Source organism: Aedes aegypti, chromosome 3 (genome assembly GCF_002204515.2).
Source record: "Aedes aegypti strain LVP_AGWG chromosome 3, AaegL5.0 Primary Assembly, whole genome shotgun sequence".
Classification (NCBI taxonomy): Eukaryota; Metazoa; Arthropoda; class Insecta; order Diptera; family Culicidae; genus Aedes; species Aedes aegypti.
Window position 1 is genome coordinate 334,659,905 of NC_035109.1, and position 27,125 is coordinate 334,687,029.

The 27,125-nt window shown below is 35.7% G+C and overlaps 1 protein-coding gene across 6 annotated transcripts in view; it reads right to left on the reverse strand.

Moving 5' to 3' along the window:
* Window positions 1–27,125, reverse strand: part of LOC5567198 (whirlin) — a 506,699-nt gene that overhangs the window by 101,846 nt on the left and 377,728 nt on the right. The gene's annotated exons all lie outside the window — the stretch shown is intronic.

Here is a 27,125-nt window from a genome sequence, read left to right on the forward strand (position 1 = left end):
TCAAAGTTTAACGGTTTTATTTAGCATTATATTGATTCGTTTGAAGTACCTTTTCGCTTTTCCGATAGTTTATTTTGAATTCATTTAAGGATAATGATGGAAACTTTAAAAATTTTCACTTTAACAGCTCTGAAATTGTTTTGATATATCCTAAGATGGATATAGAATAAATCCACATCCCGAATTATCAAGAACAGTCTTGAGAACCAAACAACGCTTCGCGTTGAAAATTTGATCGATTGATCACTACCAGCAAGCAAGCAATTTGACCGATTTGTAAAGCGATCGCATGTCAGATACTATATAGTTAATTTATACATATATACATATACATATAATATTTATACATATGCATAATATTTATACATATAATATACATAATACTAATGAATACATGAAAATGACTTGTTTAATTCACGCAAGGCCCTTAACAATAAAATCAGCAACAAACTGCGGTTCCCGTAATAATTTACACCGGAAAAAAAATTGTTTTTTCTACCTAATGTGAAAATTGTGACATGTTTGAAATGTCATAACTTTTTTGTTTATTGGTTTACCATCACCAAATTTTTATGGTAGATAGCTAATATAATGGACCGTTTTCCCTCAAAAAATTACGTTGGTATTCCGATAGGGTTTTGAGATATTTGAGTTTTTGTGTCAAAAATTATGTTTTTTAATGCAAAAAAAATATTTTTTACTGTGTGTATTTTTTTTTTTTGAATCTTTATTTAGTTGTCTAACTTTGTTTCTTTAGTTGTCTAACAATCGAACGAACCGTTTTTGCTGTGCAGCTTTTTGAATATTTTTGAACCATTTTCACATACACCCTTTTGATAAGTTAGTCGTGACTCAACTTGAAGATTTGATATCGAAAAATGACGATTAAGATGGAACTGGAAAACTGTGCAAAGTTTCAACTCAATAGAAAAAAATGAATTAAAAAATTTACCAAATTTTGGTGCTGTTGCTTGGAATCACTCATAGTCTTCTGCACTAGAAAATTCAAATTTCAGTTTTGTTTTAAAACAACCTTAAGTATTCTTATCAGAAACATTACAGGTTGCATATATTCTGTTGTATGTATACTAGCGAAATTCTCTAATAAATATTATGAACTGCTATAAGCAGATTTAAAAAAAATATATTAAATTATTAAATAATAAAGCACAAGAAGAATTAATGAAAATATTCTTGCCTTTTTGTGCTCCCGCATTAGAGAAAAATATTCCAGGTCACTCTACGCACCTCTCATTTAGAGGGTCTTGTTTCCATAATAAATCCATATTAAATAAAAACTAGTATGAAACGTTCAAAACTTAACTGAAGTTCAAAATTCTGATGCCTTAAACTACGCTCAAGTTTAAGTCAAAGCTTTAAAAACTATATTAAATATGTCCAATTTTGTTCATTTTATGTTAAAGTTTTAGTTTTATTTCTTCATTTTTCGAAAGAGATTTCTGTTTTTTTTTTTCATACGGGTATCAGATAATATTCTTGGCAGTTGCTTCACTTTGGCAAAGGTTTTTTTTTAAGCTACTAAGCTGAAGTTTTACTTCAGTGTACGACCTAGTTCCCTACTTTATGTTCTCCCTGTAGTTCTCTACTTTATGTTGGGTGGAATTCTGATTTTTTTTAAGATTTTTATTTTCGGCAGCTTTAGGGAAGGACTTATTTTGTTCTTACATGATTTACTAGAATCAGTAGCTTTCATCGGCTGAATTGAATAGTAACTCGGCAGTAAGATGCCTTTGTATACGGAGCATATTGTTGAAAAATATGGTCCCTACTGATACTGACTTAAAGGGCTCCAGATTTTTCAAAAGTACTAAGAAAAAGATCTGTCACCCACTTCATTTTATCCTAATGTGTTAAACGATAAAGAAGTGTAAAAAGAATCACAAATCATTTTTCTATCACACGACTTTTTATGGAATATATTTATGGTAACCACACTATTAATGTTGAAGATATCCTTTTCACGTTTGCATAACTTTGTCTTTTGTTATATCAACATTTTTTCTTATTGCATAAAAACATTTCCTTCAAACAAAAAAAATATACACTTTTGTTTGCAAATATAGGGGAAAACCACTACTTTTTAACCCACAAGAATTTTGTGCAAATTTTCGGATTCTCTTACAAAGTAGGCCATAAACGTATGAATGGGTCGTAAATTCTCGAAAACTTATTCATATAGACTCAAGACAAAAAGAATACAAACTAACTTCATCGATCCTACGTGTTTCGCAGACTAAATTCTACACGTTTCGCTCTGAACCAACTCGATTTTCCACTTTGAGAACGTTTAATTTCCGGATTTACAAAACGACGAAAGTAAGATTTTCCACTTTCGCAACCTTACCACTACTTTCGCCGCCCCGCTGTATGGAGAGACAAAGTGACTTAACCACGAATCAAAATAAAACACAACTTGAGTCGATTTAACACTGGTGGAAAAACGTCGCAAGTAACTGAATAAAACGGCTAATCATTTTGTCATAAAATTCTTGTGTGAAATAATAGAAACTCCATAGTTTTTCAACGTGAGCTCATTGTATGCAAAATTTAAGCAATGTACACGTCGAAAACATGCTAAAAAGGTGATGAAACTGTTTTAAAATGAACAGTTTTAGAAGACAGGTTGTGATTCCTCTGAATTAATTTTCTCAAAACCGTATGGAAGTTACTTACGTCTATTTGAAAAAGTAATCGAGAATTGGTGCTCTTCCCCTAGTACCAATTTCATTTGAATTTTCATAGAGCTTCGATAAATGAAATCCAGCACACCTCGTTAAGATTAACATATCGAGCGAAACATTTGGTAGTTATAACTTATAACAGTACTTTCACACGAACAGTATTCAAAAGTTCAGTAAGCCTAATATGAAGCCATCCAACCAATCATCTTCCTGTTCCTCAACTATTGCAGACAAGTCAAAGCAGCTCTCGTCTGCCAAATAGAGGATAAATCTTGTCAAAGAATTGTTTAGTTTAAAATCGCTGTCATTGGGTAAAAAACGAAGAATGTAGCCATTTGAATATCATTTACGACTGTAGGACTTGTGCGTGATAATATTTTTTACATTGATATTTCAACCATTTCCGGGGTTTTTGAAAAATATCTCGTAATTCAGGATTTTCCTGATCCCGTGAAATTCCGGGTAAGACCCACTAGCCTTATTTAGTATTTTAAGAAAATAGTTTTACCATAAATAGATGAAAACCGAATTTAGTACTATACCATTTAATTCCACCAGAGTTTGTATCCTTTGACAGATACGAGTATTTCGACCTCAGCAGTAAGGCCGTCTTCGATGTCATGTACTAGACTCGACTTGTCAACAAAAGAAGAAGAAGTAACTATTTCTAACACATCAATCGTCGCGCTGTTGAATTTTGTACAACACTGGTAAAAAAACCTCGCTTCTCGATCACAACACCAGCGTGGTGGTTCTGACGGTGCCAAACCGCGCGACGACCGAAAGGCTAATTTGCAATTTACCAATTTACCAATCGGACACCACTGTACAATAAAAGAAAAATAATGATGGATGGTTTTCATGGTTTAATCGAGGATTTTTTTAAATTATTTGCATTGTTTACAGCGCTCATATTTTGCATACAATCAGCTCACGTTCAATCATAAGAGATTTTCTATAATTTTCACACAAAAGTATGATGACAAAATGATACACCGTTTTATTCCATTACCGTTAAGTCACCAGTCACCGTGCGGCCTCCATTCACCGTGCACATATACAAATTCCCACAGAATATTCATACAATTTTCACAAATTATTCTTTTGTCAGCAAAATAAGATAAAACTGATGAAATGAAGTAGTTTTTGTCACAAAGCATTTTAAAAAACCGAGTTTATGTAGTCACAATCATGTGAATTCTGTTTGATAATGAGATTTTTTAACATTCTTAGTAGAAACGCCAAAAATTCACATTTTTCATTTTAACGATAGAGTATGAAATTTTTCAAAAATTCAACAAGTTTTCACTGTGGATACTATAAGCAAGATGTTTTTCATCGTATGAGCAATGAAATTTTATGCAAGTTATATTTTTTATTGTGTTTCAGTCGAAACCCAAATGCACGGTGAATGGATCCTTTTTAATATACATGGTTCCTATTACACTGCGGAACACGTTTTTGTCTCCAGCACCAAAATACCGCTATTCACTTAATTCAGGGTTGCTGAATCCATTGCCGTTTTCAGAAATTAAATAGCACATCTAGTTTTTGAGATATTTTTTGTTGAAAATACAAAAAATGACTATTTCAGCCAACTTGCATGCAAGTTTGCCAGCTTGTAAGGTAATATATTGGCTTAATTTGCCACAGAATTCAAACTTTATGTGTATAACAATACTTATCATCAAAGTTTATAATACTACGGAATAGTTATGTTTTGATGGTTTAGAGAATTGTTGTATTTTGCCATATGGAAGAAACGAAGAATTTTGTATAAAGACTGCAAGCATGTTGAAAAAATCGGATTAATCGAAATTTAATCGCGCAATTTAAATCAAATTATGTCTGAAATGAAAGTTCAAGTTCTATTTTTCATGTTTGGTGGATTAGATTACAAAAAAGTATGATAAATTGTACTTAAAATTTCATGTAAACATTAATAAAACCAGTGTTTTATACAACTTTGGTGACCTGTAGCTAAAAATTGTGACGTGCTGGAACATTTCTGAGAATGGCACCAGACTCAGCAACCCCAAATCTACTAGAGACACATAATTTGATCCTTGAGACACGCAAAAATGTCATTTTTGTTACGCTGTGTTACCGTGCATCAGTGTAGAAGGCATGAAATTATTCGATAATAATAGATTTATTGTTATGTCGTTATTAAACTACTTCATATTTAGTTTTTGAGTGAATATGGAATGGTTTGGACAATACAGTCAAACCTCCTATTACGATTTAAATGAAAAAATAATTATTTAGCCAATTTATAATTTTTTGATGGTTTTTATTGTAAATAAAGATTTGAATACCCTTAAAAATGAGTGCACACACTACTAGCAACATAGTTTATCCATCAACCACGTTTCTTCAAGATAAAAAAATAAATCATGACGAAAACTATACGCACGGTGAATGGTGCACTAGTGTGCACGGTAAATGGTAACATAGAACGGTACGAGGCAACCTTAACATGACATTTTAAAATATAACTTTTGAGTATTTTTTTGTTATGCATCACTAGTTTTGTATTTTTCCCTAAATTATTATAGAATTGTACGCTACGTAGTGGTATTCTAGTACGCTTCAAATTATTTGGAAAAGTTATATCATTTTTTGAAGTGCATTTTTTTCTTAAATGCACGGTGAATGGTAGCTTGACGGTACTTACGAAGTTTTTGTACCAGTGTAAGATCGACACAAGAAATGATTTGTTTTGATTCGTGCTTACAGCGCTTACTTCGAAAATATTCTCAATCAAGGGATCGTTATCGAAATTTCCTGGGAGACTGATTTGGAAGAAATGAGAACTATTATTAAAAAAAATTCAAAAATATGAAAGCTCCTGGCGACTTTGGAATTTTCTACAACCTCATCAAGAAACATCCAGAAAGTAGCTTATCATTCATAGTTGATATATTTAACAAATGTTTTCAATTAGCATATTTTCCTGACAAATGGAAAAATGGTAAGGTTGTACCAATTTTAACCAGACAAAAATCTTGCCGAAGGTTCTAACTATCGTCTAATCAGTTTGCTTTCCTCCATAAGTAAACTTTTTGAAAAGGTCATTTTGAACAGAATGATGGTCCACATCAACGAAAATTCAATTTTTGCCAATGAACAATTCGGATTCCGCCATGGACATTCGACCACTCATCAAATTTTACGTGTAACAAATTCGATTCGTTCCAACAAATCTGAAGGCAATTCTACTGGTCTTGCTCTTCTAGATATAGAGAAAGTATTTGACAGTGTTTGGCATTAAGGCTTGATTGTAAGATTAAAAAAGGTTTTCCAACATACATTGTTAGAATAATTCAAATCGTACACTTCAGGTTAATTATCAGAACTCCAGATCTGAAAGACTTCCTGTAAGAGCTGGTGTTCCCCAAGGCAGCATTTTGGGACCAATATTTTCACATCTGACTTACCTGAATTACCTCAGGGATGTCAAAAATCTTTGTTTGCTGATGACACAAGTCTCTCCGCCAAAGGACGAAGCCTGCGTGTCATCTGTAGTAGAGTTTGTATATTTTTTTCTTCATGCTTGCAAAAATGGAATATTTCTCCTATTGCTTCCAAAATTCAACTTATAATATTCCAACACAAATTAAAAGCTCTTTATACCCGAGGAAGAACAAATAACTCACAATAACTTATTCATACCATATTTTGGTATCATACCAAAATTAGGTATTGTTCAGTTGTCAATACCTCAATTTGGTATAATAATGATATTGACAAAAATCTTTAAAACAATTAAAAACACTTCATTGAGGTATTGAACAGCTATTGAGGTCTGCTAGAGGTATTGAACTACTATTGAAAAATTTCACTTTTATATGAAAATCCATCAAGTATCATTGAGGTATTACCATACCTGATCTAGTTATCAGTTTGGTGTTCGTAGAATATGCTTGAGATATTATTTGAGGTATTTTACCTCTTATGCAGGGCTCATTCATAAATCATTCAGGTTGTAGGTATTGGAAATTATCTGGTATGGAATACCTTAGTTTGGTATTCAGAAGTTATTTTCTTCTGCTCGGGTATGAAACCTTCAAGTATACATGTTGTTACGATGTGAGAGGTTCCAACAAATTGATTAGATAAAGTATAGTATCTAGAGCTCCTGTTAGATAGAATTTAACTTTCAAAAATCACATTGACGGCATTCAAGCCAAATGTAACAAATATATGAAATGTCGGTTTCCACTTATTAACAGAAAATCGAAACTTTGTCTTAAAAACAAGCTTTCAATACTAAAACAAATTTTTAGGCCAGCCATATTGTATGCTGTATTAATATGGACTATCTGTTGTATTACCAGGAAGAAAAGATTAAAGCTACGGGTATACTTATTATAAAATCCTTTCAGTACTTGGACTTTAATCTTAGCTAATATGTAACATAATATTTGTTTTTTTTCCTTAGAGTCCCACTAGAGGTTTTTATATTTTGTACTGAACTAATATATTATGAATAGGTAATAATAAAACAAATCATCCTTTCACTTTCCGGGTAGTGTCAACTTTTGCTTTCTCGACACAGCACGAGTCCAAATTTTCACAATCGGCAAAGGTTCTCTGGGAACTGATTTTTTTACAACCAATCAACCTGAACCCTACCTCCTATGTTTGTTTTGTCGTGCATGCGTCATAAAAATGACGAACCCGAAAAAAAGGAGGAACCAAAAGTCGAACCCCATCTAGCGGTATCCGTTAATTGTCGCCATTGAACCGCTTCGGGTAGATTCCATAGCTTTCTTCTGTACCTCGCAAGGTTACGTTCCGAATTGCCTTACTCGTGCCGTAAAATCCTGATTAGTAAATGTGCAGACAAAAACGAACCAAAAGGATTAGCATGAAGAAGTTGTAAAACCCGTCTAACTGTTTTAACTTTTACTTTTTAGCACGTCTGTTCTGAATGTTTGCTTTTCTCGCCGGCTTTCGGTAATGTCAACCTAAGTTATTATCAATGACCTCCGTCCGAACCGCCCTTCGGTTCAAGGTCTGGACAAAAAGGATTAGGTAATCGCTGTTGTCGTAGTCATCATCATAAAAAAGAGATCTAACAATGTCTCAATTTTGATCCGCCTCTTTATGGCCCTTGCGAGACTTTTGGTCAATTCCTCTGCCTTCTTGTTTGTTGAACTAATTCGGATCGATTCTGACTAGACATTGACCAACTGTTGTCTTGTACATAGCGGTCTATAACGGTCACCAGGTGAATATTGCAATCCACTTCGTTTCCTCCACACTCTGTATTTATCGATCGAATTTCGCCAGAAAACACAAAAGCGCAGCCGTCCTTTTATGTCCCTTTAAACTCCCGAAATAAAGGAATTTCAGCTTGCACTGACCTCTAGGGCCCATATGGGAGACTGTTTGCAAGGATTTATACAGTATTGGACAATACGTTTGCGACTTAAACGATTTTCCAAACAAAATTATCAAGCTAGATCTCAGTTTTATGACCGATTTGAATGACATTTTCACAACATGTCAGATATAAATTGAATTGAATTCAATGTTGGCTACCTTCAGAAAATTTGACCATGTGTTTCTCTTTAATTTCATCAAAAAGTTCACTAACGTGCATCTGTAAAGTTTAATATCATTGCCCTAGGGGACTTTTATGTATGTTTTTTATTATTATTATTTATCTTTATTAGGGAGATTTTCAGCCCTTGGCTGGTTCATCTCCGTATGTTTTTTAGTTTACTATAAATAAATAAACACATAATCAACAATAAACATTAATTGTAACAAACTAATCGTAGCAAGCTCTACAACATCTCGTCTAAATCTACTGCTTTACTGATTTCTGATGTCGTAATTGAAAAAACAATTCAAAATTATATTTTCGAATTCAAATTATATCTGAAGAACAGTGAAAATTTGAATCATCAAATCAGTTCAAATAGCTTAGGGAGAAATCTTTAGTTGACCGATTTGTAAGGAAAATCGAAAAAATTACAAATGTATTGTCCAACACTGTATATCGAAGATGAAGGCCAAGGCAAAACCGGATCCTTGCACACAAGACAACATCAATAATTTATCGATCATCTTTCCAGCTTACTTCCCAAAGCTGGCCATCACCGGGAATGGTTTTGTTCGCATCTTTCCGAGCAATAAAAAACGCATGCTTCTCTACAAAAATGAGCCACAATCGGACCTTTAATTGTGTTCGGATCGTACGGATGACAATAAATGTTCGATCGAGAAGAAAGGAGAGGATTTTTTTTTTCAGATTTCAATCACATATCGAAGGATACCGGTGGAAGGAGGAGGGAATATCGCAAAACAATCATGCTGGACGAAGAGTTCAGAGTCCGAACGCTAAACACCCGGCCTGTTCTATGTTGGAAGAGTTCCATCTCATGTAGGAGAGATGATTCACGATCGTTGTCACTGGCCGAAGGATAACAACACTCACTCAAACTAGCACATGGTGAGCCGGTGAGTGAACTGAAACGAACGGGATCGGGATAAAATGTTAGTAGAAGTATTTTTTGGACCGTGGCGAAACGATTCGGTCAGTAGGGTCGTTTGTAGTTTGTTTGGACATTGAAGAATGAAAAGAGACGAAAAAAAATCGTAAAACTGTATCGAAAATCGAACCGAAGCGCTAGGCAGATGTGCAGGGCAATGTTGCTTACTGGTTTGTCCAGAGATTCAATTTCAGTGTCAACAACGAGGCTTAGAAGGATTCGATTTAAAGTTACCCATTAGGCTGGATTCCACGGATTGGGACGTGGAACAGCAATTCATTTTACATAGGAAAGCTGTCATATAAATAAATTAAAGCAAATGATACATGGAATCCGTATGGTATTTAATACAGGGCTGTTAAATGTCATGGCTTGTGATCAGGGCTCTGTTAAATGTCATGAATATCATGTGACTTTGACAATTGAATATTGGTAATATCATCGTTACCCGTGGTAAAAGTAATCGGAAAATGTTTTTCCCGGTGACCTTTTCCGAATAACTGTCAATTGGCAATATTTGCTGATGCGATATTTCGCATACGAGGGTGCTTGAAGTTCAATTTGACATTTAACAGCACTGCTAGTGATATTGTCGGCGCGATAAAATATTAGAATCGGATTCTCGCAGAAGTTGGATTTTTCGCAGGATCTATGCGAGGTACCTAACTTCGGAAGTTATGCATTCGATCGCATCCGGATGTGCTCTAATGCGTCCTGCTTCCGAACAGGGTGTCTTGCATGGATACTGAGAAAAATCCATTTTCGACAAACTGCAATTTCTAAAGATTTACCGATCTTACAATACTAGTTTGGAAACGGATCGTCCAGCATTCGCAGAGATGGCAGCAGAACTCGCTCAAGTTCAAGCTTTGTTGCTTTTAGAAGCAAACTTGTTTTGTGAAACAAACAGATGTTGTGATATCCACAAGCAGCTTAACACAGTTTTTATTAACACCGGATTATAATAATAATGCTGTTTTCTAATTAAAATTTTTGAAAAGGTTGTAAGTCTAAAAATGGCCCTAAATCAATATATTTTAAAATTTAAAAAGTTGGATTTTTGAATTTCCTCCTAATCATACAGGCATTTTAAACAAAGTTCAATAAGTTACATTGGTATTGAAAGGCTAACTACACGTTAGTGATATAGAACTTCAGTAATTATAAGAATCTAACAATTAGTTAGGTTTATAGACAAAAGGTCGAACAAAAAGGACGAAAGGACAATAGGTCTAAAGACAAAAATCGAAAGTATTAAAGGTCGAAAAAGAAGCCAGACTTTACGGACGCGTAGCCATTACCCACGTGAATATCGTAGGTTTTAGTTTTTGTCTCATGTTCGGATACTCGCTTTCCAAAACAATAGTTTGATGAGAGGCTGTTGTGAAAAACGAAGCAAAATGGTGCAACCGTTTTTGAGTAATGAGTGTTTATGTATTTGATTTCGCTCTGGCCGTACAAAGATCATCTTCTTTCTTCTTTTCTGGCGTCATGTCCCAACTGAAACAAAGCCTGCTTCTCAGATTAGTGTTCTTATGAGCTCTTCCACAGTTATTAACTGAGAGCTTTCTTTGCCGATTGACCATTTTTGTATGTGTATATCGTGTGGCAGGTACGAAGATACTATATGCCCTGGGAATCGAGAAAATTTCCTTAAGGTGAAACAGTTTGGAATCAGCTTCTAAGATTTCACTATAACTTCAAAGGCACAAATCTAGCGATAAAAGCATCCAATAACCGTGTACTTTTTATTTTGGCTTTGTGCACTAGCAGAAAGCCTAAAATAAAAAGATCAGAAACGTTTTCCAACTACCGTCGATGGGGGTGACAATGGGTCTAGGGGGTGAGATTGGGTCAAAACGGAAAAATATGTTTTGTGAAATATTTCAGCTAATAACGCTGATATTCCTAAAATAATAAGTCATATGTTAGGGAACATATTATTACACATAATTCATAACAACATGCATTTTTAGAAATAGTAGTTTTTGTTTACTACATCAATAAACTTGCATGTTGAAACTAGATAAAAATTTACAACATTAAATTTCTCCTGTACAAAGTATCACGCATGTACTCTAGCCTCTATCGTTGTATTAGTAGAATGTTGAAAGTCTTTTCATTACACATCACAGGTATTTTCCGGAATTTGTTTGATTTTTCCACAAAAAAAAATCATTTTTTTCAGTACGATGTCTTAAACATTGAAAATGGGGGTGAGATTGGGTCAAGCAAGAACGATAGTAAATGAAATTCCAAGTCCAATTTTTTGACATTTTACGGTGCCGGGTGTTCTCTTTTTTCATTAAGATGTGTTTATTCTTCCTAAATACAGCATCTCTGAAATATCACACAAGTCTACTTGAGTATTCCGTGCATTGAATAACAATACAACGCATTTTGACAACTTCTCAAACCAGCAACTGTGTTTCGTGCGCAGCAACATCGTAAATTTTTATCAAAAGGGTGTTTTTTCTAAATTTGATTATTTATCAGTGTTTCCATATCATAGAAACATCTCACGGAAGTACAAATGAGTTGGATCGCTGAAATACTGGGATTATGACGTCAACTTCTGCCTGAAATTTATTGACCGTGGAATGTCGCACCGAAATTTAACTAGTTGCGAAAGTTTAAAACAATCACTGTTTCAGTACACCTTTGGGGAAACTGAATGGGCTTTATAGCAATGGGGATGAGACTTTTAAGACAATTTGAGGGAAACACCAAGAAAATTTATGTAAACTTGACGATAAATGTTGGGTTTACATATTTTTTCTCATAGCTCTTCAATTTTCTGTATAATCTTTCTTTTAAGTGGGTTTATCATACTTGTGAAACATCTTAGATATCTTTTTGTCTTGTTTGCATCGTGTTTTATCAATATTTTTCAGTTGTGAATGGTTTTGAAATCATATTCTCAAAAACAAGTTATTTTAATTACAGTGACCCAATGTCACCCCCTCTATGGGGTGAGATTGGGTCATTTTTAATTCACTTGTGGTGCCGCTGTGAATAAATATTTGTCTTTAATTTTTTGAACAGTTGTTAATGTACCATCAAAGTACATACACACCAAATTTGAAGTTTATTGGAGTTAAATTGCGATAGTTATTCAAAAAATAAATTGCACATATCCTTTTTTGACCCATTGTCAGCCCCAACGACGGTATTCCTAAAGTTTAGTGCCTTTGAAAACGTGAGTAGGGGCACAGGTCGGCCATTGTGCCGGCCATCTTTGGATTCCGAGACGTTTCACCTTAACAAAAAGATCCTCGACCAGGACTCGAACCCACGGCCCTCAGCATGGTCATGCTGAATAGCTGCGCGTTTACCGCTACGGCTATCTGGACCCTTGGATCATAAAGATCTTGAAAACTTCGAAAACCATCATTTTGTAATTAATCTTCAACTCAACCGATCTTTATGATCTTTTGAGAGAAACTTTTTGATACCTGACACTGGTCTGCTGAAATATTTTTTTTTTATTTTTTGAAATATTGAGTTTAAACTAAATGGAGACAAAAGGAGTTTTACATGAGGAATGTCTGTCCCCCAAGGAATTTCGGAATATTTTCAAAAACTAGTATCAGATGATTAATATTGACACAGATTCCAAAACTGGAAGAGTTTTCTTTTAGAATCGATAAATAAATGTTGCAAAACTATCGAAAAACAAAAAAAAATGTTTTGTGGTAAAAAATATGATACTGTCACTAGAGGGGTTAACCTAAAGCCTTTGATTACTATGCGATGGTATTTTAGCATTAAAATCTCATTTCCCCAAACACTTCCGTTCATCGACAAATTAGCTCATTGACGGCAGTTGTATAAACTGTGAACAGATTCACTCTACTAGGGCGCAGTTCTAATTTATAAAATTGATATAGATTTTTGAAAACAGACAAAAGAACGACGAAAGTTTCTCACGCATTCGTCGTTTTGGATTTAATTCTCTACAATCATAATAATCGAAGTGCAAGGATCTAAACCTAACATAAAGGACTTATTCGATAAATACCATAGCTGAAATACTAGGCTGTTTTCCAATACAGCTTTATGCATTTCAAAAGGCCAAACTTAAGCTTAAGTGCAGAAGTGAATTTAGATCAATTTTTCTACGTTTTATATTTTTGTTACCATCGAAATTTGGATTTTTTGAATACCTGCACACTGGTGTCTGCCAGATTTTGCAAGACTTTTGATTTTGAACTCGCCAGACATTTTTCAAAATCTACTGGCAACCCTGGTCGGCGAGCAAGTCTCGAGTGCCTTTCCCATTCTCAGCTCAGTTTTCAATGGGACGCGAACACGCTGCCGCGACTGAAACCGCTTTTTGAAGCGCCCATCGTCATCGCCACGACAAACCTCATCGGGCGAGGAGGATTTCTCGCTGAACATTACTAAAGGACTTATGAACAAATGAGAGATTCTCTACGCTCTCGCTCTCTTTCGATTATAACAGTGGAATACTAAAGCTGTTGGGAAGTTTTTCACTATAGATCGAAAGGCAGTTTCCTTGATTAGCGTTTCGTACAAAAAACGTAACAGAATAGGTTAATGTGACTCAGTTATTGATTAAAGAGAAAGTAAACAAAGAGAGTCTCTCAATGTTAGATAGGTCCTTTAGTAAAGTTTCGCGAGATTTCTACCAGTGCGCCGTCAGCTCCTCGCTACCAGAGGCACAAAGCTTGATCATCAAGCGGCGGCAAACCCAGCGTCTGGTTTGTGAAATCACTCAAGATTTCTTAATGGACTCGCGCTTCCAGAATTGGCCCTGCTTGAATCGGGGCGCAAATGCAAGATTTGTACGAGATGGCTGAAGAAAATCGACCAAAGCCGCTTGTTGAAGCGCCCATCGTCATCGCCACCGTAAAACTCATCGTGCGAGGAGGATTTCAACCAGTGCGCCGTCAAAATGTGTCCATGTTTCGCGAATTCAACCATTCAATCGGCCCTTTCCAGGGCCAACAAATGTGTTTTAAAGAGTTATTTGTGTAATTTTCCATAATGTGTTTACCACATCTCTTAATTCATCTTATAGCATCATTCAATAACTTATTTCTTACGTATAATTCACAATACGGCAATTTGAGGATGCTTCCGACGAAGCTGCTGCCGTTGGGATGAGTGCTCAACATTTCACAACGATTATAAAATAGAGTGGCATTTCAAACAGCGTCATTGATTTCCCATATTTTATGGGAAAACTTCGATGACGAAAATTATCACATGTAACAAAATTTCACAGTTGAGTCTAGTACAGGACACTGAAGACGTACAATTGAGATCGAAATACGCGTATCTGTCAAAGGATGCAAACTCTAGTGGAATTTAATGGTATTGTACTAAATTCAGTTTTATAATCTACTTCAAATTGCACAATTGTAATAAGGCTGATACAAATATTAATTTTCTTTTATGTCCGAGATCACTCGGAAGGTACGAGGGGGGGGATAAAAATAAATAAGGAACAAAACAAATAAAAATGAAAAAAAAGTTATTTCTTCAAATTTTTATTTTGAACGATAGTTGTTAAACTTTTTTTCAATTGTCATCTGCATCATTATTTTACCTGTTTTTCGTTTTAAAAATTAAAAAATCCTAACTGATGTCTTAAAAATGATGAATCTTCTTTTTTCTCCCCCCTCAAAATTTTCGGATTTTTGAAGGGGGGGTGACACAAAAGAAAATTAATATTTGTATCAGCCTTATTTGGATAATAATAAAGGATCAGAAATTTACCTTCATAATAAATAAAACTAATGATTATCAAGAGCTAATTATTGAATATTTAGTAAATGTCAACATTTCCAACAAATCATCCATTTCTTACGCATTAGCATTTTCTAAGAATTTCAAGTAATTCTCAGCCCAACACATCATTGGCACATACCCATTTTCCAGATTGGTCGATCAGAAAGAGAAGAACACAAAAGGGAGGAGCATCATTTGCTATTCTAAGGTTATAAAACATGCTTTCTACGTCAGATTCGGTTTCATTCCATTTTCGCTTTCGCGCTGGTAAGAGCTTCGAACCTGCTCAGCGAGGATTACCTCGCTGCCAGAAGCCTGCTGAGCTGTAGATTTTCAAGTTGCCAATCCAGCGTCTGGTTTGTGAAATCGAACTAGATTTCTAGATTGGCTCACGTTTCCAAAATTGGCCCTTCAGGGATCAGTGCGCTAATGCAAGATTTGTACGAGATGACTGTAGAAAATCAGCCAAATCCACCTGTAGAAGCGCTCATCGTCATCGCCACCGCAAACCTCATCGGGTGAGGAGAATTTCAGCCTGTGCACCCTCAAATTGTGTCTGTGCTAACAATTCAATCGGACCCAGTTCCTCTACACTAAACTAAACTGATACAAAATATGTTATAATTTAAACAAATGTGTAGCTCATTATGTTTCAAATCAAACAAAAACATAACTGATTGTGTTATTTTTCATAACAGAATTATAACAAAATTTGTTATAAGTAATTGCTCCTTTTTTTTTACCATATTGGGTTATGGTTATGTTTTAAATTGTAACTAATTTAAAACAACTTTTGGTATTAAAGCTGATTTTGTTAAAATTTAGTTAAATTTTCCTCCATCAATAATAAGTGCTTCTAACAAAAATGATACAAATTATGTTTTTTTTTTTGTAACAAATCTTGATATAATTGTGCTACAATTGATGTTATCCACTGGTCGGGTTGCTGGTATTTGAGTGTGGGTTATTTTTGGATTCTAATTCACACTTAAATCCTGGGATTTCAGTGTGAACCCTTTTTCGTAATGGAAATTTTCTTGACTTTACTGGGCATAGAGTATCATCGTACCAGCCACATGATATACGAAAGTGAAAATGGCAACTTTGGCAAAGAAAGCTCTCAGGTAATAATTGTGGAAATGCTAATCTGAGAATCAAGATCGGTCCAGTTTGAATGTAATGTCCAGAAGAAGTGTGGATCGAAGGATTTCAGTATGGATCCTGGGATTGTAATGTGGATTGTGAAATTCCTTGCGATTTCAATGTGGATCTTAAGATTCTAATGTTGATCCTGGAACTCCTGTGTGAATCCTGGGATTATAATATGGATCGTACAAATTTAGTGAAGATCCAGGAATTATAGTGTGGATCGCAGGATTTCAGTGTATATCTTGTAATACCAGTATGGATTATGGTATTCCATTGCTGATTATGGGGTTTCAGTGTGAATGCTCGAGTTCCAGTCTGGATCCTGGGATTTCAATACCGACCCACAGTGCGTTGCTCCATAGACAAAAATCGAATTTCAAGTTATTTTATTCGGCGACAATAAGTATCCACAAGTGTTAATAGATAACATTGGATATTGAAACGTGTATTTATAAGATTTTTAAAGCACTAAAACGACTGCAACAAGCGTCGAAAGTGACAGTTGTCGGATTAGCAAAAAAACTTATTTTTGTCACATGTTTTCAACATTACTTTTAACGGTCGGTGTTGAAACCAATCCATTCAATCAAAATTTTAAAGAGAACCTGTTTTTGAAGGTAGGTAAAGTATATTTGATGGGATAAGCACACCAATTTTAAATTTGAATATGAGAAATTGGCACGATGAGTTGGCTATGAAATAGAACTTATGAAATACTAACATATAACTTTGGTTATCGATTCAAAAAAAGTCCCACCGAGTTCCACCCTAAATCACTCACAGACATGTTTCTCAGATTGTCCTCTAAGAGGTCTGAAAGATACAGCTGCAACTCCCTGCAACTCTTCGAGATTTTCAACTATTTTTCGGTATACTCCTTAACCAGCACAAGTATGAAAATGAGTTGTTTGTGTTAAAAAATCCGAAAATCTCGCAATGCTATGTGGTCAAAGCAAAACCAGACATTACACCAGAGCAGTTTTATGTTAAAATAATATATTTAAGATGAAGTTTCTAAGATTTTATTCAAATTTTATGTTAAAAACTAGAAATATTTTACCATATGCGCATTTTTTTTGCATATAGGCGTTTAAGTCACTTATGCAGCTACGAGTGTGAAGAGACATATTTGCAAATAACTTCTTACATCATTATAGGCAGTAATATTATAAATTACAAGGTTTTTCTTGGAAAATATTGGAATTGGCGCTTAGAATAGTTTTGCGATTATGCGTATACTATATGTCATTTATGCAAATTGCAGCTCTTTTCACCAGAAAAAACTTTTCCCTTTATACCAAGGTGCTTAAATGGCTTGATCTTCCAGTTTTCATTTTTATCCCGCATCTCCATACATTCAACGCACTGTGCGACCCTGCGATTCCAGTGTGAATTCTGAGTTTACAATGTATATCACTTTTGTGAGACTCCAATTTGGATACTGATATTCAAGTTTGGATCCTAGGTGGGTTGTGGGGCTTTCCTTAGCCGTGTGGTTAGAGTCCGCGGCTACAAAGCAAAGTCATGCTGAAGGTGTCTGGGTTCAATTCCCGGTCGGTCCAGGATCTTTTCGTAATGGAATTTTCCTTGACTTCCCTGGGCATAGAGTATAATCGTACCTGCCACACGATATACGAATGCGAAAATGGCAACAATGGCAAAGAAAGCTCTTAGTTAATAACTGTGGAAGTGCTCATAAGAACACTAAGCTGAAGAGCAGGCTCTGTCCCAATGAGGACGTAAATGCCAAGTAGAAGAAGAAGAAGAAGAAGAGAAGATCCTAGGTTTTGAGAATGGATCTGAAAAATCCAATATAGATTCTTCGATTCTAGTGTGGATGCTGGGATTCCACTGTGAACCTAGAATTACTGTATGGATTCTGGTACTCCAGTGTGGATTGCAGAATTTCAATATAGATCCTAGCAAGCCATTGGGGATTCTGATATTAAACTCTGAGTTTCTAGAGGTGGTTGCAGTGTGGATCCTAGGATTTCAGTGTGGATATTGGGATATCACTGGGAATTTTGAGTTTCCAGTGTGGATCCTTGGGTTCCAGCATGGATCCTGGGTTTCCAGTGTGGGTTTGGAATTGCAATGCAGGTATTGGGACTCAAGTGTGAATCCTAAAAATACATTATGGATCCTGGGACTCCAGTGTGGATCCTGGAACTCAAGTGTGGATCTTGGGTCTCCAGTGTGGATCGTGGGATTACAGTATTATTCCTTAGATTCCAGTGGATCCTGGGTTTCAAGTTAAAATTCTGGTACTTCATTGTGGATCCTGGGACTCCATTGTAGATACTGTGATTCCAGTGTTTGCCCTGGGATTTCAATGTGGATTCAAGGAGTCCAGTGTGAATCCTAAGTCGTAGAAATCCAATGTGAAAGGTGATCTACCTGCGTTACGGGTTAACTGCCAGTCTCGATACACACCACATCAAACTGTGAATTTGTTCAGCAAATAGAAGCAAATTAGTACGATTCGCTAGAACAAATAAATAGTTTGCTCCGATCATCACAATTTTAAAATACAGTCTCTTCAGAATCTTTGAACGCCTCCAGGTATTGATTCAATATTTATGAGAGCCTATGAGTTAGTTGTCCATATAAGTCAATCACATAACATCATTTGTCTCCAATTTAACTTGACATCCAATCATACCGAACCAAGAATCATATTTTTTTTGTTCAGCCATAGTGTCTCCATATTTCAAATAAAATCTATTTACATCGAAGATTTATGATGATTTCCTTGTATAAATTATCTAGGGTTACTTATTGAAAACTTGTCATCACATGTGAGCGTTAAAATTTTAAAATAGGTCATCCGCGATTAAGCAGTACACGATAAGACTTTAAAGTAAAATAGCGCAAAACAAAGTTTTTGGCGTTTGGTGCGGTTTAGAAGAACCCCTACCAAATAGAACCCAAACATTCCAAATATGGGTGAATATTCTGTCAAAAAAATATTCAACGACACTGTAGCTATATGTTAAGTGTTTTATTTATTTTCAACTCCTATTGTTTTCCTTAAAATATTGATTATTTTATTGAAGTTGAACTTTTGCCCCAACTTTTACTACTAACTGAGATGATTTTATTTATTTAAGATTTATTCACATATAAGATAATGTTCCCATTTTGCTCCTTCTACGATCTTGAACTCAGTACCATTGATGGGACATAAAAAATTTAATTATAAGGAAATTTTTGATGAATATCTAAGAAATAGTTGTTAGGTAATCGGTGGCAATCGTGGATTTTTTTTGCGTATTATGGACCCCTTACAGAAAAACATAAAATAACATTCAAAGCAACCCAAGAAACTACCAGGGAAACTTCGATTGCATTGTTAGGTAGCAGTTTCAGCCAAAATATTTGGTCTGAAATGCATTAATACAGATATGTGAACAGTATTGTAAATGAAAGCACACAGGGGGTCCATAATTAGCAATTCGAGGTGGGTCCATAATAGGCAAGTTGGCAGTGAGCCGGATAACGTGAGAATCAATCGGATGGTCCATAAAAAGAAACGTCAAATTTGTAAACGTTTCCAGACGGGATCCAACACTGCGGAACACGTTTTTGTCTCCAGCACCAAAATACCGCTATTCACTTAATTAAGGGTTGCTGAATCCATTGCCGTTTTCAGAAATATCATAGCATGTCAAGTTTTTTAGATATTAGCTGTTGAAAAAGCAATATTTGACTATTTCAACCATCTTGCATGCAACTTTTCCAGCTTGTAAGGCAATTTATTTGCTTAATTTGCCACAGAATTCAAACTTTATGTGTATAACAATACTTATCATCAAATTTTATAATACTTTCGATGCGGAAAAGTTATTTTTTGATGGTTTAGAGAATTGTTGTATTTTGCCATACAGTAGAAATGAAGAATTTTGTATGGAGATTGCAAGCATGTTGAGAAAATCTGTTTGATCGAAGTTTAATCGTGCAATTGCAATCAAATTATATCTGAAATGAAGATTCTAGTTCTATTTTGCATGCTTGCTGGATTAGAAAAAGTTTGAGAAATTGAACTTTAAATTTCATGTAAACATCAACAAAACCAGTGTTTTATACAACTTTGGCGATCTGTAGCTAAACATTGTGACGTGCTGGAACATTTCTGAAAATGGCATCAGATTCAGCAACCTTAAATCTACTAGAGACACATAGTTTGATTCTTGAGACACGCAAATATGTCATTTTTGTTACGCTGTGTAATAGGCATAAAGACAACAGATTTCCGTATGAGTATTTCACGGGAAAAATTGAACGATTTTATGTGTTTAAAGACGCACTATGAAGTTGAAACATAAAACTTGTTGATAGGCTACACAAAACGTTTATTCATCTGAAATACCATTATAGAAAAGCGTCGAGAATGAATATCAGCTACTAAAGGGTCCATTACAAGCACCAAAAACCTTCATTTATTGAGTTTTTGTTTTTGTTTGCGGGTAGAATTCAAGAAAATGAAATAATATAAAAGTTATCCATTCTAATGAATTGTTAAATTGAACAAATCAGCCTCTTTTACATTGCGAAATGCCAAATGAAGTCAAATCAGTTACAAATACATGTCGTATTCAACTAATTGCTCAGTTTGGATCCTATCTATATCCTATTCGTATCATCAACAGCAAACATCAAACCAAAATTCAGTGAGTCAATTGCACTTGTCAAACCAGCAAGCCGTCATCGGTCTCCGCCGTTTCCGCTATTACCGTCGACTCCTGACATCGAATGCAATTATGCAAAACAGGCAAGCAATGTAACGCGTGAGCCAATTATTGTCGACCGCCACTACTCACTGACCAGCGCAAGAGTCACCGCCACCAGAAGGACCACACTAGTCTTGTGCCATAAGCAAAGCAACCAAATCCCATTATCGCAGTGGGTTTCCCAGTCAAAAGCACGCCCTTTCCTAGCAGAGCACCATCTGTATTTTCCTTGCCACTGCATTGCTGTTTTATGGCGTTTAACCGCTCGGGCCACGCGCCGATATTGTATTGCAAAAAGGGTCTAATCGAAATCGGCACGCAAGACCCAGACGTCTGTCCAACTGTAACGACAGCGATAACCGAAATACGGAGTCAAAGGAAACCCGATAGGTTGAGCGAAAACTTGTTCGGAAATGAGTGGGAACTGGACTGGCAATGACTCAACGAAAAGCCACTTAAAAGCAAAAACAAACAAGTTTGCGGTTTGAGCATAAGTTTAATGTGATGCCATTAATCATCGTCGCCTAAACTATCGATTTTTTTTTTGGGAGACTGAAATGTGACAGATGGATGCGTTTAAAAGTGACTCTAGAAGTTACAATCGCATTCAATCAAAAAATACTTTTTCCAACGGATGTCAAACTCTATCAATAAAAATCCAATAGTCTTCTTAAGGTGAAGATAATTCGAAGCCAAAGTTCAAATTTTCAAGATCACGGATCTGGAGAACCAAACATTCGTTTGAGCTGAAAACCTAATCGATTGGTCACCACCAGCTAATGATCAATCGATTGAGTTTTCAGCTTAAACGGAAGTTTGGTTCACCAGATCCGTGCATGTGAAAGAAATAAAAATTTTGAAAATTAAATTTCTTATTTGGACCCTGGCTCTAAGCCCTTTTGGAAATTATCTAAAATTTTGAAAAATAAATCTCAGAAGCCAATACCGGCATTGGAAGAGGAAAAGAAACTGTTACTTAATAATTGCGAAAAATCTTTAAAACTTGCTATGCAGTTTGAAAGCACGCACAATTTTAATTTAGGACTTACTAGTCCAATAGAAAACCAAGTTACCCAGGACTTCGAAAATAATCTCAATCAAGAGAACATTTTCGAAAATTCCCGGGAGACTGATTTGGAAGAAGTGAGAACTATAATTAAGAAAATCAAAAATATGAAGGCTGCTGGTGATGATGAAACATCTACATCCTACATCAAGAAACTTTCAGAAAGTAGCTCAGAAATCCTGCAGAAGCTTCCAGCTATCGTCCAATCAGTAAAGTTTTTGAAAAGGTCATTCTGTGCACATCAACGAAGATTCATTTTTTCCAATGAACAATTTGGATTCCGACATAAACTTTCGACCACTCATCTTTTTTCCGTTTAACAAATTTAATTCGTTCCAACAAATTTGAAGGCTGTTCTGTTGGTCTAGCGCTTCTTGACATAGAAAAAACATTCGAAAATGTTTGGTAGGATGGTATGTGTTGCGTCCACCGCAATAGAATGCGCGACAAATCCGTGACACAATTTGTTAACCAGTGTACACTTCACCCGCAGTAGATGTCACCTTTATACGCATTCAATATCTCTGATAAAAGCATCACCAGCACCCATCGATCGTTCTATAGAACACCGATCGGTACATACAGGCTCTAGATCTCAATAATAAGCAGTTAATATCGCACTTTTGACCCGTCCGGTTCAAAACACACCGTTATTGTCGGAAAGTGACGAAGTGCAGTTCATTTTTTCTCCCGACCGAAACCCCCAGTGCAGTGATTCTCCCGCCGTGAACCAGTGATTAAATCCGGACTGTCCGCTTCGCCGAAAAGACCTACCGAAGAGGGTTCCCTTGCGTGGGCAGTATGATTGAAAAACTTTAATTTTCCAACAAACATTTGTAAAATAATATAAAGTTATCTGTCAAATCGTACACTTCAGGTTAATTATCAGAACTCCAAGTCTGATAGAATTCCTGTAAGAGCTGGTATTTTTTAAGGCAGCAATTTGGGACCAATATTATACAATATTTTCACATCTGACTTACCTGAGTTACTTCAGGCCACACATATTGTATGCAGTACCAACATGAAACCAAGATGTACCAACCAACCAAAAAGAAAAATCTACAGAAGATTCAAAATAAATTCCGTGGTATAGTACTAATGAGTTACATAGAATATGCAATGTTGAAACATTGGAACAAATGTCAAACAGTTTTTTTTATTCATTTTAGACAAAAATCTTTGCAATTTTTTATTGCCACGAATAATGCTTTTTATATTTAGGTTAAGTTAGGTTAAGTTAATTGAGAGTGTTGTTTTTTTATTATAAGCAGGTGAAATCAACTCACCAGTATAAATTCTGAACTGCTACGGCTAATGAAATGTAATATGTTGGTAACAAAATATTAATAGATGGATGGAATTAGGATGGCAGTGTTCCCTAAAAAAGAAAACCTAGATATAAGAAATGAATGTGATGTTTGGAATGATTTTAATAGAGAAATTAAAAAAAAAACGATCGGCTGATCAAAACTAGTTCGGAAAGAGTGCACCCAAAAAATGAGTGGGAACTCGTGACTCATCGAACAGTTCTCTAAAGCAAAAACAAACAAGTCTGCGGTTTTAAGCATTTTCGTACCATTAATCATCTTCGTCTAAAACTCCGATTTTTGGGAGTTCAAAATGTGACAGATGGATGCGTAACAAAGTGACTCTAAAAATTACAATCGAATTCTATCGATTACGGTTTTTTTCCTTCTACGGATCCCAAATTCGATAAAAAGAAAGCCAAACAGCCCTCTTGAGATTGCGATCCGGCTCATGGCGTGTGCGCGCGCGCGTTTTCGCCACGTCATGAATCGAAACCTTAAATGATCAAGATTTTCCCCTTAGCCCTTCGATTGCACCATAGAACGAAGACGGCAGGCGATCATAACAGCGCTAAAATTGAGCATCTTCGGTTTCATAAGTTGACCCAAAGCCCTGTTGTAAGCCGGGTCGCCTCGGGATCTCTGGCTCGTGTTCACCTCACCACCCTTCGCCCTTTGGCTCGCATTCACCCGAAGACCTCCTTTTGTGCAAAGTTTAAGAAGCATAAATGTCGTAATAATGCGATATTGTTACCACTCTCGATTGTGCCCGATTCGCATCTTACGTCCCGTCGTCATCACATCTTCTAGCTCTATAGGAAAGATCAAGGGAGGTAACCGGAATGGAAGTTTTGATTTCTGGTTTCCAGTGCCTCGTTATTGAGTTTCTTCCTTCGGACAGAAAACGAAGCTATTGATGATGATTGAATGAAGATTTCCGTTCCGTTTGCTCCTCTCGGACTCGGATGCATTATGAATGGGTGCTCAAAGGCGCATTGAGATTTGGTTCCTGCTTCCTCTTACTACGAAAGAAGAGGGAGGATTGGGGCGGAGCGCGGCGGTAGGATAACAAATTGTTCTGAGTGAGCGCGCACGAGGATAAAATTATCCTTCGGGAGTTTTCTGTTTGGGTGATTGTGTTTCTGTTTGAGGAAGTGCAAGCTGCAGATGAATTGGAAAGCGGAGGAAACTCGCGCGCGATCGTTATTCATTCGTCTCCGATTACCGTTTTGTCTGGTCATCGGAGAGGTGCATATTTGTCGTAGTGATTCAGGCACAGAAAGTTGGTTTTGTTTTAATGAGTGACATACACACTCAAAATAAATCAATATTACCCAAGATGTGATGTAAGTAACTGTTCAAACAATGTAAATTTATTAGATTTATTGAGTTCGGTCTTGTTGGAAGAAAAGTATTTGTGCTACGGTAAAAATAGGTTTCAAAAGTCGACTTTATCTGAAAAAATAACGCAAAACTAGATTCCACGTTACCAACCAGACAAAATAAATAATGCAATAGGCATTATGAAGATCGATTTCCATTATTTGGTTTTATTCAATGAAGGTTATTATCCAAAACACACTTTTTCACGTCCGGAACGTCACAAAGAATAGATTTTCACCCATTTTTGATATTTTTGTTTTTTAAAAAGCTTTTTAGTTACAAAATGATCATTATTCCGGTCGTCACGCGGCTGACTATCGCCATAAGCACCTCACTGTTGCTGTGAACGAAAAACGAGGTTTTCTCAATTGTGTTGTACATAATACACAATCCGACTATTGGATTGTTGAGTGATATACTGAACAGGCACTCCTACAAATCATGTCTGTAATCCACACCAGATCTTAATAGAGAAAATGTCAATGCAAGAATCCTGCTGTGATATTTTGGAGGAGTCCTCTAAGAATTGAGTCTAGAATCTATCTAGTACTTTTCCAGTAATACGACAAGTAACTTCCATAAAGAATCTTAACAAAACTAAACAATTTATGCAGGGCAAGTAGCATAAACCTCTTTTTTGAACGCTGCTTGGGCACGTCAGGAGTTAATCATCAATATTAACTTCCTTTTCCCGATCAGCCTAGATAGCCGCATAGTGTCGGTAGCGATTATTTCAATTGGCTAAGAATTAATACTACGGACTTCCTGTTCCGGTGGAAAAAGTCCACCCCACAGGTGACCCCTAACTTATGGTGTGATGCGTACCGTGCCCAGGAATGAATGGTTAGGGGGTCTAAATAAAACCTTGCCTCAAACAGAGCCTATGGAGTACCAGGGTACCCTCCTCAGAATTGAGCCCTTCCTGCGCTACCCGGAGCATGGCTGCCCTTCTTCAGTCTCTATCCTGAGGCTAAATAATGGTGGGATTATGAATATGTTGTTATTTAGTTTAAATTATAACCTACATGGATTCGCATTATGCATTTTAAACAGTGTATTCTGTGCTCTTACGCCTTTGGCGACTTTCAATAGATACCGATATCTAAAAACTTTGTAGAAGACAAGAAAAATGTTAAAAATCTTGTAAAAGAGTTACGAATTTTTTAACAGAATGTACACAAAGTCGTATGAAAACAATCGTTTAAAATCATTATTGTTCATAACTTTTTACTAAGATATTTAACATTTTTCATGTCTTGTACAAAGTTGTTAGATATCTTACAACGTATGTTTTTGCTGAACATCGTACCTCTCTATCTCTTGAAGTGAAGGAATTATCGGTAGAAATCGTTTTCATAAGGCTTATTTATTCAATAGTAAGAACCCATGAAAAGACGCTTATAGACAAGTGTTTTATCATCTGCCGAGTTGTCTGAGCCATTTTGCGCCCAAGACAGTTGTAGGGCCCTGAACTATCCCTTGAAATAAGAGTAATTCATAAATAACTTTGTTACTTCAAAAGATAGCGCGATGATGTGTTCAGCAAAAACACGGGTTTTTTTTCATGACAAAAAACTTTGTAGATATCACAAAAAATGTTAAAATTCTTGGAAAAAGTTATGATCAAAAATATGATTTTCAGGGGCCACTCACATACAACGACATATATTTCAAAAAGTACAAGAGATAGAAAAATCATGTCTTCGACAAAGTTGTTCAAAATCGCCAATTCTACAACTTTGCCCAAGACACCATATGTCTATCAAAATGTTTTGAAAAAAATAAATTCAAAGAACTTATTTAGCTAATTCATAAAGAAGGATAAATCATCATTGATATACATAAATAAGCTTCTTAGTGTTAGTTCAAGAAACAGTCAGTGCTGAAAGAAGAACATCCTTAAGCAGTTGTTCAATTCTGTGCTAGCGGTAATAGTCACCAGTAGATATTTTGGTATCACATTTGTAGTTAGCTTTATACAGTAACTAAAACGGTTTAAGACTTATTCGGCCTTCTGCTGGATCGGGTTGCTTTGATCCTTCAAATCGTATTAAGTAATATATGTCATAGTTCTGACATCAACAAGTCTTGGCTTCTTCTTTTCACAAAACTATGCTTCTTAGACGAGTTGTTTATTGCTATACGCAAACAACGATGCAGTGTTCAGTTCACATGTTGTAATCTTAATCTTGGAGGAGAATGGCATCTCACCTAAGTTAACTCTAGAGCTAAAAAATATATATTTAGAATAAAACGTATTATAGGCTTTAATTTCAATAACTATGGAATATATTTCTCTCTTGAAAGAACTGAATTAAAAGGTCGATGTAATCATTCTCAACATCATTAAAAACAACAAATTAATTAGCTTATCAGTTATTGGGCCACACTTATGAATCCTACACATCAGCGTTGGTGTTCGGCCAAATGGTGTTCGGCCAAATGACCTATAAGAAGGCTTTTCGTTCTGCTGAACAATTCGGCTGGAAAAACCGTTGTACAAATGTTTCCAGTTTGAGTGA